At 37.1% G+C, this 13732-nt stretch overlaps 1 protein-coding gene and 1 non-coding gene across 25 annotated transcripts in view; one reads left to right on the top strand and one right to left on the bottom strand.

Moving 5' to 3' along the window:
• The window catches only part of ABI3BP (ABI family member 3 binding protein), a 245220-nt gene that overhangs the window by 34938 nt on the left and 196550 nt on the right, over positions 1-13732 (top strand). The window lies entirely within an intron of this gene.
• LOC126949422 (U6 spliceosomal RNA) lies at positions 6521-6629 on the bottom strand. Its single transcript, XR_007723726.1, has one exon. It is a non-coding gene; the product is annotated as a U6 spliceosomal RNA (small nuclear RNA).

Genomic DNA, 13732 nt, shown 5'->3' on the forward strand with positions numbered 1-13732 from the left:
GCAGTAGACTGCTGCTACTTGTTATGCAATGATTATTAGCCGATTGATAGGGGACATTGAGGAGTCTTTTTGTTGTTCTGATTCAGCCTTATTCTTAAGGAGGCCCCATGTTCTGGGTCTTAGGAGTGGGGTCTCTTCCTTTCTGTGGAAGGTTTCTAATGGTCGGGCCTAGAAGATATTCCCATCCCTCCCTTAGGAACAGAGCATGTTTCATGTTCCCTTATTCTGGCTGCAGTGGATCTTCACCTATGCCCTGGAGCAACAAGATGGTGGTTCTTCCCCTGTGGGGTTAGACTTATGCTCCATAGGAAAGATAAAAGGATCTGGGTGGTTGTGAGAATGTCCATGGGAGGCATTCTCAGAACTCTCTTGCTGTTTCCGATCTTTTCTGTAACTATGAGGTTCGTGAAGAGCCCACAAGTAGATAAAAACTCCCTTTGTGTCCTTGATTCTCAGGGATTCTGTATTCGAATGATAGTCTACATTTCCAGGCTTTTAGGAATTCACTAAAAATTTTAACCAAATTTATCTTACTAGCTTCTATAGCATCCAGTGGCATCTCTCTTTGGGTATGGTTATGTTTGATTTCCGTTTTCTCTGCAACTTTAGCTCTTTGATGAGTTTTAGAAACATTACAAATTTGAAGACTGTTTAGAGGTTGTTTGTTTTCTTTTTTGTTTGTTGCAAAGGTGGGAGTAATATTTACATCCTAAATGGAAACCAGAAGTTCAATGTTTTACAAAAGTTTTAGGACACCTTCATAATATATTCCTGTTTTAAAACTGCAGGTATGCCTTACTCCTTTTATTAGTTTTCCCAGTGTATACATTACAGGATATTTATCACGTGGTAAAATTGTCCTAGATAAAATACTGTTGCTTATCCTTCTGGTTAAGTATATCCTCAAAGTACATTTACTCTAATGAAGCAAGGCAGCAAAGGAAATACTTGTGCCAACTGTTGCTTTGTTTCTCCTCACTCACTTTATCTCTTCTTTGTTCTCCTTCTCATTTCTTGGTCAACTTATTATTTTTAGCACTAGCCACATATTTCTCAATTTGGACAGTTTTTTAAATAATAAATGTATTTCTTTTCTTCACCAGCAGGTGAGGACTTACAATCAAACTCATTGTCTTATATTCAGAATATAGTCCATTAGGGATGAGTTCCAACTCTGCACTTGTTTTAGTTAATCTGTCAACAACATTTGATAGTGTCCACTTTCTATTTCATAAGATACACATGTTTTTCCTTATGGATTCCAAAACTCCATTGTCTTTTCTCTTACCTCATGAGCTACTTCTCAGTGTCGCTGGTTTTGTCATTTTCCTCCAGCTCTCAATATCAAGAATCTCCAAGGATTAAAACCAGATGCTTTATCTTTACCATATATCAATCCATGAATAACTGACTTAGACTATTTTAATGATAGAGTCCACAAGTAATAATAAACAGGTACACTAAGTACCTCACAATTTCCCTGCACCAGGAGCTGAGCTGTAAGCAGGGGAGCCAGGGTCAAATTTAAGGTTTGATTCTCCCTTAGCAAGTAGTTTAACATCTCTGTGTTCAAGTTTCCTCATTTGTCTGGTTTTCCTCCTTTCTCACTGGCGGCTATTAAGTCTTCTTTGCTGATTCATACTCATTTTACCAGTCTCTTAAATTGGAGTGTCCCAGGACTGAGTTCCTGGATCTCTTCTATCTGCTCTCCCTCCCTTGGTGATCTCATCTAGTCTTATGACTTTAAATACGGTCTGAATACCAACAAGTTCCAAATTTATATCTCTAGCCCTGACCACTCCCTTCAACTTCAGATCCGTTTATCCAACTCCCTACTTAATATCTCTATTTGGCTTTCTAACAGACATGCAGGTTTCGCCTGTTCAAAACCTAGCTTCTAAATGCCTCTACCCCATATTTCCCTGTCCCGTAGTCGTTCCCAACTCAACTAAAGACAACTCTATCTTTCCATTACTCGGGTCAATAAAACTGGAGACATCTGTAGGTCCTCATAAATTTCTCTTTTGATTCATCGACAAGATTTTTAGCTCTGCTTTCAAGTTTTATCAAGAAATTTTCTCTATTTTTCTTAATCAAATTATCGTCCACCTTGATTGAAACTACCACCATCTCTTACTTGGATTATTGCTATAGTTTCCTAAATAGTCTCCCTGTTTTTGGCTCTTAGAATATTCTCAACACAGCACCTAAAGTAATTCAGTAAAAATATAAATCAGATTTTAATCATTTCTCTGCTCAAAAACCTCTAATAACTTACCATCACAGAATAAAAGCCAAATTCCCTCAATGTCCTCTAAGACCCTATCCATCTGGCCCAGCTACCTCTAGCTTCACCTCTTCCTGTTTTCTCCTCACTCATCTTCCTATAGCCACAGTAACCAGGCATGTTCCTTTCTCTGGGTCTTTGCACTGGGTGTTCCTTCTGACTAGAATATTCTTCCTCCAAATGTCTGAATGGTCCATTATTTTCATTATCTGTTTCACTTCCTTCAGGGCTTTATTCTAAAGTGAAGCCTCCTCCCCTCTCTGTCAAAAATTGTGCCCCTTCCCACCCTGACTCCTCCTGGTTCCTTGCTTTACTTTCCTCCTCAGCATTTATCACCACCTGTACTCGTTAGGTTAGGCTTGATTGTGTCTCAACAACAAACCCCCAAATCTCAAAGACTTAAAAACATAGAAACATGTATTTTTTGCTCAATCACATGTTTGTAGTCTCTCAAGACCCAGGCTCCATCTGGTCAATTGCTTCCTTGCAGGACAGGAAGAACAGAGTTGGAGGGTCTGGCACCAATAACTTAATGAATTGACCTGGAAGTGGCTTATGTCCCTTTTGTGCACAATCTGCTGGTGAGAATTAGTTACATGATTGTGACTAATTTCAAGAGATGGAGACATATAATTTTCATGAGGTCAGAATAATAGGGGAATCAGATATCAAGAAGCAGAGGCAGTATCTGCCCCATCATTTGACATGCCATATATTTTGTGTGTGTGTGTGTGTGTGTGTGTGTGTGTGTGTGTGTGTGTGTGTGTTCTTCTGTTTTTTTGAGACAGAGTCTGAGTCTCTCTCTCGCCCAGGCTAGAGTGCAGTGGTGCGATCTCAGCTTACTGCAAACTCCACCTCCCAGGTTCAAGCAATTCTCCCTGCCTGAGCCTCCTGAGTAGCTGGGATTACAGGTGTCTGCCACCGTGCCTGGTTAATTTTTGTATTTTTGTAGAGACGGGGTTTCACCACGTTGGGCAGGCTGGTCTCGAACTCCTGACCTCAGGTGATCTGCCCACCTTGACCTCCGAAAATGCTGGCATTACAGGCGTGAGCCCCCGCGCCTGGCCTGACATACCATATGTTTTACTTATTATTTCTTTATTTATCTCTTCTCACTAGAATGTAAACTCAATGAAAGTATGGCTTTTTGTTTGTTTTTATTCACTGTTTGTTTTGTTCCAGCTTATGGCAGAGAGCTTTGCGTATTCTAGGTGCTCCATAAATATTTGTTAAATAAATGAGTGATTGGATTTTTATAATGATTTTAAGAAGAAGAAATACCAACTTTCCTTGCAGATTTGTAGATAGATGCAAAAGATTCCATGTGTAAAGTATTGTTAATACTATTACTTCTTGTTTTATGGTAGAATTCTAATTAGAAGACATCTGTGAAATGGGAGATATAAAAATATTATCCAAACAATGGAGGATACAGGCAGAGAATAATCTAATTTAAAATCTTATGAAGAAGAGAAGTACATAAGTAAAACATCTAATATGGCTGCCACTATATTTAATAGTTGCTACATGCATGGAAATCATCCAATATCATTTACAGGGCAAAAAAATAGTCCCAGTGAACATGTTGTAAAGGGAAACTGAATCAGCACAGACATTTGCGATGGTAAAGTTCATCTTCACTTGTTAAAAAGTCCACCCAGCCCTGTGCCTTGCCCTGCTCTGATGATGCTATTGAGACACCCGTCTGACATGCATGGACTATCGTACTTGGATCTCTATCAGGGACAGGACCACGTTCTTTTCTTGGATCCAGTCTGTTCTTTTACTGAGCAGACAGCAAGCCCCTCATGCTAGAAATATGCAGCTGGGATTCTCAGCATCAAAACTTCCACTTCTGCCTGATGACACACGTGCTGAGTGCTCTGTGTGGTTATGGAATGCCTCTGCTGATTTTATGAGAAGAGACATGTCTTACTTTCCCTGCCCAATCCCTTGCCAGTTGAGCTTTATGATTCTGTATAAAGAAAAAAAAGTCAAAATTTAAAACATTAAAGGGGTGACAAACACGTTTACGTTTGCCCTGGGCTTGGTGGTAACGTGCTGTTTCTCGATAATAATGAGAGCTGCTAATAGGCATTTTCCATGTGTGCTTTTATGTCTTGCGGATTTATGTGACAGTTTATCTGGTGCTTTAGTTGGGGCCCAGAATTGTAGAGGATAAGCGTTCACCACCCCATTAGTAATAATGCAGATGAACTAATCCATTGCCACTCAAACAAGATTTTCATGCTAATTATCCACCAAGATCATCCATGTGTGATGTAAAGGTCTGTGGAACTGTTTGGATCTAGGCTGGTCTCATTCCACATGTTTTTGAAGGGCATGGCTGAGACTTATATTGTAAAGTACCTGTCATTCTTAACATAGTCAGTTTATTGCTACTTTATTTAAATAAATTATAACAGCGAAGGATAGAGGAAATGGATAAGGAATGAGGAGAGGCTGCCAGAGAATGGCTATTTTAAAAATAAATGTATGAAGAAAGGGCATGTAAGTGACAATAAGCCTTAAATTGATATTTCGTGACTGATAGTGAGCCAGTGAAATTCTATCCAAAGGGTAATTCCAAGATTTCATGACTCCCAGCCTTCTTTGTCCTTTTTATAATTTTACCAGAAGAAAAAATTGGAGTTGTTGTCTTTTTGGTCTGAAGATGATGCTTCCTGTTTGTATTGCTGATTCCAAGTTTTGGGTTATTACGCCACATTAGAAAATAGCAATAAGTCTTTCATATGACCACTGAATTATTTCTAAATAATTAAAAGATATATAAATTAATAATAATTAAAAGGTAACTATCTCATGTATATTTCTAAATGCTGTGTTTGAGAGGAGTTGTTCTGATGAGCGCCAGAAATACAGTGCTAGAGGTCACTGTATCTGGACCTTTGTTAAATGTACTAGTATTTGGGAGGGAGAAAGACAGTTCATCCTAAGAGCTAATCTACAGCCTGGCCCCAAGAGGGAGGGAGAATAGTTACAATTACTCTTAAGTTCTTCCCAACTCTGAGTTTCCAAGTATCTATGAGCATGATCCTTTCTTTTTAATCAAACTGGTCTATTTGCTTTTTTTAAAATTTTGTACAGCGTTTGCAGTTCAATATGGGCTTCTTGCTACTACCATTTTTTACCTGAAACATTCTTTCAAGTCCTGCCTTTTATTTGACTCTTATTTTCAAAGTTAAGCTGAAGTCTCACCTTCTCCATGAACCTTTTACCTAGAGATTAATATCCACTCCCTCTAAATTCAAGAAATGTAAAGCATTGCTTGGTATGACAATCGTCTGTCTAACTGTCTGGTAATCTCTTTGAGATCAGAAAAATGGTGTTTCTTTCTCTGAGAAGTGTTCCCAACAGTATCTTCTTACATGCCTCAGAAGAATCCTTGTTTTCCTTTGTAAATGTAATTTTTTGCATATAGCTCTTATCATGTGTCAAAGTTAACTCTTGGAGATCAGAATCCCTCACTACTGAGGTGTGATGTAGTATCTTACTCATTTTTGCTTACACACTCTTTAGCCTGTGCCTATGACGTTATCTTGTGATCGTCTATTTCTTTCTTCATTTATGAGTATAGCCTTATTCTGACGTTTATTCTGTGAGCATTAAGGAGTCACGTGCTGTTTTTGTCCAGCAGGGGAAGAGGAAAGAGATAACATAATAAAGTAGTATTGTACAGTGATTAACCCGGAAATAGTGGGAACGGTGGACTGGAAAGGTAATGAGGTTGTTAATTATAAAAATGGGTAAGACTGGCTGGTCTTTTCAGGCCAAGCCTATGGATATTATGTAGGCACAGGAGACAAAGTTGCGTAGTGTTTGAAGCCCAGAAATGCATGTACCCAAAAAGGAATGAGTCCTTCCTACATGGGTTTGAAAGAAGTATATTTGAAAAGTGAAAGGAATCCAAGATGACATCGAGAGGATGCAGGATGAAGTTTTAGAAGCTAGAAATGCAAAGAGAGAGTCAAAGAGTGGGTAAAATAGAGCAAGTAAACAGCTCAGGGGAGCTAGTTGGAATTTTATAGAAATAAAAGGAAAGATGGTATAGAAACTTCATCTAGAATACATAAAAGAGAAACAAGCAATTCCAAGTTGAGATGATTTTGTATTTGTGTCCTCAGTGTCTTAGTGCTTTGCTGATGAGCCTCTCTCTAAAAATACTTTTTCTTTTTTTAATGAATCTTATTTACAATTCTTTCTTTTATTTATGAAAAGATTGAACACTTCACAAATTTGTGTGTAATCCTTGCGCAAGAGCCCCATGCTAATCTTCTCTGTATAATTCCAACTTTAGTATACGTGCTGCCGAAGCCAGCACAACAATTTTATTAAATTATAAAATACCTATTTATTTCTTTTAATTTAAATGAAATATAGATATTTTGTGTACATATTAATAAATCAAATAGCATATTCCATGGTGTTTTTGTACCAAATTACAATTAGAGTGTTTAATTTTTTTCTAGTACAAAAGATGCAGTATATAGTACATATACAAGGCTAACATCATTTTCTTATTATTTAATTATTTTTAATTAACAAAAATCCTATGTGTTTATGGTATATAACATGATGTTTTGAAATATGTATACATTGTAGAATGGCTAAATCAAGCTAATTAACCAAGCTAATTGCTTCACATGATGTTTTTTGTTTCTTAAAGTCTACTTTTAGCAATTTTCAAGTGTACTTGAATTGTTATTAACTATATTGTTATTAACTATAGTCACTATGTTGTACAGTAGGTATTGTGAACTTAAAATGTTTCTTGAGATGAATTGATCTGGAAGGGAGACAGTTTTGGCCAAAATTTAAGGGATTATTTGTAGACAAGAGATAAAAATGCCTTTTCCCCTTAGAGATCAGAATACTAGCAGGAGGAGCTTGGATTTTCTTCAACTGTGTACAAATGGGGTGAATTGGAGTTAATAAACAGTGATCTTGTTGGGTGGGGCTAAGAAAGAAGGTGAGATAGGAATTGCTAGAAAACATTGACTTATTTACAACTCATTGCAAGTAATTTAAATGAAATGAAACCATAACCTATATATGATTTGTCCTTAAGAATGTCTTCTGTTACAATAAAATTTTGGGCTCAGGATGACCTGCACCAAAGTGGTCAAGGAGAAGGAAAAGAAGAAAACACACTTTTTAATTAGAAGTTTAGTCTTTCAGAAGAGAACCACTGCTCCAAGTCCTCAGGATGGTAATGAAACAAAGTCATAGGCATCCTTGCATTTGGACTTCTCCGTGTTTTACGCAGGTTTTGGATCAAGGTGTCTATAAAACCTGACTCCTCAAGTGTGACTTGGGTGCCTGGGACTGTGACACATCACAGATGGAAGCAAAGTAAACTGGTTTTGAGGAAGATAATGATGGTTGGAGCCTGACCGCATCAACAGAAATGTCAGTGGCTCACAAAGCCTGTAGGGCTGGAGCCAAATGAGTATTCAGAAATAGAGGTTCAGATATCAGAATCAGCTAAGCTACTTATAGTTAGCAGCTAAGTTATGATTGAAGCCTTAACTGTAAAGGAGTTCCCTAAAGGGGCAAAAGATGGAACCTTTGTGAATTGCCATGTTTTGAGGCCAGAGGAGGAAGAGAAGTAATGGAGAGAGATGGAGATTTCATGGAAAATGAGAATTAGGATACCACTGTGTCACAGAGTAAAATCAAGGTGTAGGGAGAGGTGGAGCAAAGGGTGCTCACACACATGCATACACAAGTAAGGGCAGATATATTAGGTTGGTCAGAGGTCTGCAGTGCTACACAGAAGTTATGGGAAATGAGAACTTCAAACAAATATCTGAAACATGGGATTCTCCAATCTGCACTAGACTTATCTCAGATATTTTTAGAGTCATTAAAACCATTGACATTATTCTAATGCTGGTGTGGGAAAGAATAGATACTTTGTTACTCTCCTGTGAGCAATTAATGTGGCAGATGAATGTTACCAATTAGTTCACATTGTTCTTTAGAGAGGTTTTGGGTGCATCTTATCCTCAGTTGACTTTAGTGTGCTGGGATTAATGTAATGTTCCCTAGGCACGTGGCCTCAGCCCCATAAAACAGGTTGTCACGTTACCATGAATGACTATTATGAGATGCCTGGATGAGGACGGACACCACAGAGATCAAGTACATGCATATGATAATTAGAGCCCTTAGAAATAACTCTCCACTCAGAAGAAATATTTCCTTATGGAAATGATATGAAATGCCATTAGATATTTATAATCATATTAATTTTTAAAAGAGAGTAGATGAAAAGAGTGTTTGGCCAGAAAGAGATGTTGATAGTCTACACCTTATATAATATCATGTAGAATGAATTATCACAGATATCAACACCCCAACATTCATCTTTACTTTTCCTCAGTCTGAATTTTCCTTCTTCCCATTCTCTGGACAAGTCCTTCTTGGCATTCAAGACCCAGATCAGATGTCACTTCTGCTGTGATACCATTCCTGACTCACCCACTTCTAACTAGTCAATGCTCCTCTGAATTACCTCTGCATGTGGCTCCCTCCTCTATGTAGAATTTGTTGAGCGCATTGAGTAATAAGTCTTACAAGTCTACATCCTCCAGTACAGTACAGTTTATTTGAAGAGATGCATTTGCTTATTATAGTATTAATTCCTATCAAGCCTAATATTTTCCATTTTAAAAAATTATTGTATGTGTTTCTTCATTTTATTGAATATCCTTTCTCTGCCAGGCACTGTGCTAGGGACGGTATCCTTATATAGCTTATAGTCTGCATGTAAGCAACATCTATATAGAATGAATTTTTGGTTGAAAGACAAGGAATGTTAAAAATTCAAAGTACACTGAAATCAAAAAGAACCCATGGGTGAAGTCGGATCAAAGACAACCATTACTGGGCTGCACAGTTCAGGAACTGCTTTTCACAGTCTATTTCACTTAGTCTTCCCATCAACTCAGAGAGAGTTCTATGATTAATACCACTTTATAGGGGGAAAGGTGACATTTGGATAGTAAGTGAATTGTCCATATAGCAGTTGAACAAAAGGGGAATTGTGGGTTTCATTTGGGACTTGAATACAGATTTTCCAGCTCTAAACCCTGTGGCCCATTACATTCCACTATACAGTCCTCCTTCTTCAAAACACCACTCCTTATAGGATCACATGAGCAATCTCAAGGTCATGGAAATATAAGTGCTTCCATAGCCAAAAATTTTAGCAATAATCTCAAAACAATACAATGAGCTTATCTAATTGTCATATATGGATTCAATAAAACAAATCTCAAATGTTACTTTTGAAAACTGAGCTCAAACTTTGTAAGATCAATACCTTATCCCTAAAACGAATACCAAATTTCACCAAAATAAATTGAATTGTTGACTAGCATGGTGGCTCATACCTGTAATCCCAGCACCTTTTGAGGCCAAGGTGGGCAGATCCCTTGAGGCCAAGAGTTCAAGACCAGCCTGGTCAACATGGCGAAACTCTGTCTCTACTAAAAATTAAAAAAAAAAAAAAAAAAAAAAAAAAAAGAGCCATGCATGGTGTTGTACGCCTGTAGTCCCAGCTACTTGGGAGGCTAAGGCACGAGAATTGCTTGAGCCTGTGAGGTAGAAGCTGCAGTGAGCCGAGATCGCACCACTGCACTCCAGCCTGGGTGACAGAGAGAGAATCTGTCTCAACAATCAATAAATAAATAAATAAATAAATAAATAAATAAATAAATAATAACTTCAGTTGTGAATTTATTGAGATGATTGTTAAACTGTGCTAACTCACTGAGATGATATAGGGTCAGTTTACCTACTATCAAGGAAAATTCCCAATAAATTAATTGAAAGTAGTATCATTAAAAATAAAGATATAAAGCTATATTTATATTGAAGAAAATACAGGTTATGGAACAGTACTTGGAGTGTAACCTTATTTTTGTAGACTCAACCAGTATTATTTGTATAATTTTTTAAGTTAAAAAGTCAATGCAGGGACTGTTACTGGGGTAGAGGAAAGGGAGGTGAAAATGTGCCACCAGCCTGGAAGGGAAGTGAAATGAGTGATTTGGGAAAGACAGAAGTATTCATATGGTAAGTTGTAAGCAGTTTAATTCCCAGGCTGTCTCTGCCAATAGTGACAATTAAACTGCAATTGCTTTGTTTTCATCTAGCTTTTGGCTAAAAACAGAATTAATAACAGCTGATTTTAGTAACACATTCTGTTTGCAGTAAGGACCTGTATGGATCGAATTCCAATTAAACTATAATCTAGTTGTAAAATATGTTTGGCACTTTTCATTTTAACAACAGCATTTTTTTCCTACTGAAATCAAATCTTGTTCTGAGCATTTGAGCTGCTTGTTGCTAAGAACTTGTGAGGCCACATTTCTACCATGTGGACATATTTTTAATCATCTAAGATTTGAATTTTGCATTATTCGTTTCTCAGATTTGGCTTGTGTGTAGCTTCGTAGGGAAAAACAATTTAGCTTTGCTTCTAACATGTCTTTTAATGTGTTCCACAAGGGCTCTGCATGATCTGACCTCCTGTCCTCTATAACTTCCCTGCATACTCCTTAACCCATTATATCCCACCACACTGACTTTGTTTAGGATCTTTAAATCCATCATCTACTTCCTCCCTCAGCACCTTTGCTCATGCTATTCCTTATGTCTGAGAATACTGTTCCTGCCCTCCCTCTTCACCCAATATGCACACTTAAACGTTGGCTGACTAATTCCTACCCATCCATTACATGTGTTACCTCTTCAGGTCACAGCAGTTATGGAGCTATTGAAGGTTTGGGCACCTCAGCCCTGCAATCTTGGATTTTCCCTCTAGTGTTCCCTTGGGTCTATTTCCTGCTACCAATAAATTGCCTTATCCTCCATTCTTTATCTGTCTTTTTTTTTTTTTTTTTTCCTCAGCTTCATAGTTTTTGCTACCTAACAGTTTACTATCTCAACTTGAACTTACTCCAATCCCTTATTCTGTCTCCTGGGCTCTCTTTCTTACCACTTAAATTAATTCATTTCACACTGGGGAATAGTATAACCAGTGGGAATTACTATATTCTTATTTGCAGTGTCTAAGGAACAATTCCCCATGGGCAGTATTGAGACTACTCAAAGGACAATCACATTTCTTCACTTCCAAGTTCAGAGTTTTGAGTGAAGTGGGGAAATTCATTGTAGCTCCTAGGTTTAAAATACAAGAAAAAAAATTTGCCCGATAAAAAGTTATGAGACAGCCTTCCTTCTTATTTCTGCAATTTAAAGTCAGAACGACTTTTTTTCAAATGGATTCATTCAGTTAGATTTTGCTAACATTGGGTAAATGTTATAAAATTCTATTTTAAGTACCTAGTCTTAAGCTTGGGTCACATCCACTATGCAAGATGAGGAAATTTTAATAATGTCAGCCTACTAGGCAATGATGCCAAGCCACTTTGACTTTCTTTTTCTCACCTAGTAAAGCTCAAATGCTACATTAATAGCAAACCATCAGAAATGTTAGTAATGAGATATATCAGATATGTAATTCAAAATTTCAATATTTTATTAATATTGAAAAACATTTTAGACCTTCAAAATGTTTTAATTATTACTATAAAAATGACAAATATTGTCAAAATAGTAATAAATCCCTGATCAGGAAAGATAGCTGTTTATTTTTATAGAAAAACCCAACTGAAGCATTTGGTTACAAGGTCAAAATGTACATGGAATTTCATTTTAATTTTAAGTACAAATAAAGTTAATGGCTTCAGAACTGATTAATTTCATGGTGAACAACTATTCACCTAATTAGTATAGACTAAACTATTCTTAAAACTGAAATGACTAGAGATTGAAAAGACAACTCGTAATTTATTCTGCTTCAAACTCATTTCTTTTTTTATTTTTTTATTTTTTTCTGAAATGGAGTTTCGCTCTTGTTGCCCAGGCTGGAGTGCAATGGCGCGATCTTGGCTCACCGCAACCTCTGCCTCCCGGGTTCAAACGATTCTCCTGCCTCAGCCTCCCAAGTAGCTGGGATTACAGGCATGCACCACCATGTCCGGCTAATTTGTTATTTTTAGTAGAGATGGGGTTTCTCCATGTTAGTCAGGCTGGTCTCAAACTCCTGATCTCAGATGACCTGCCTACCACGTCCTCCCAAAGTGCTGGGATTACAGGTGTGAGCCACCACGCCCAGCCTTCAAACTCATTTCTAAGAATGTCAATGGTCGTTGTATTGTTTTGCCAAAAGTGTATTTCTTGTTTTCTGGATAAATTTGGAATCACAATATTTTAAAATAATTATTATAACAAAATAAGTGATGTCATCCTTTTTTTTTTTTTTTTTTTTTTTTTGAGGTAGAGTCTTTCTCTGTTGCCCAACCTGGAGTGTGTGGCATGATCTCCGCTCACCTCAGCCTCTGCCTCCCAGGTTCAAGCCATTCTCCTGCCTCAGCCTCCTGAATAGTTCTGATTACAGGCGCGTGCCACTATGCTTAGCTAATTTTTGCATTTTTAGTAGAGACAGGGTTTTACCATGTTGCCCAGGCTAGTCTCAAATGCCTGACCTCATGTGATCTGCCCACCTTGTCCTCCCAAAGTGCTGGGATTACAGGCATGAGCCACCATGCTCAGCCAATCTCTTCTTCATTAATGACTAAAGATAGAAATCTCGGGGCTTAAAATAATTAATTTTGTTATCTAACATATATTTAGTGACATTGATAAAACAAGACAGCTCATTTTCTGGATGATCACAGTTTGGAGTGGTCCTCAAGCAAGAGAAATATTACGATCAATATAAAACTGGAGAAGTTTGGGAGTTTCTTAATAAATTATGCATAAACTTACCAAACGACCCCAAAATTTTACACCTACATATTTACCTTCCAAAAATAAAAATACATGTTCACACAAAGACTTGTACATGAAATTTTATAGCAGCGTTATTCATAGCTAAAACTGGAAACAATCCAAATATTCATCAAATATTTGGACTGAATAAACAAAATGTAATATATTCATAAAATTCTATTTAACAATTAAAAGGACTGAACTAGTAATACAACATGGATGGATGAGTCTCATAAAAATTATGCTGAGTGAAAGAAGCCAGGTGCGGAAGACAACATGTCATGTATGTCCATTTATATTTAATTACCAGAAAACCAGAAAGTAGACCAGTGGTTGCCTAGAGCTAAGGGTGGGAACAGAGAGATTTACTATAAATGGGTAAAATGGAATGTTTTAGAGTAATGGAAATGTTCTGAATATGGATTACGATAGATTTAGTAAATTATATAAATGTAGCAACTTCTGTGAGTTTGAGCTATAAAATTATTGAGCTGTACACTTACAATGGGAGAATTTTATGATCTATAAATTATATCTCACTAAAGCTGTTAAAAATTATATGTGACAGTCACATATATT

Source organism: Macaca thibetana, chromosome 2 (genome assembly GCF_024542745.1).
Source record: "Macaca thibetana thibetana isolate TM-01 chromosome 2, ASM2454274v1, whole genome shotgun sequence".
Lineage (NCBI taxonomy): Eukaryota > Metazoa > Chordata > Mammalia > Primates > Cercopithecidae > Macaca > Macaca thibetana.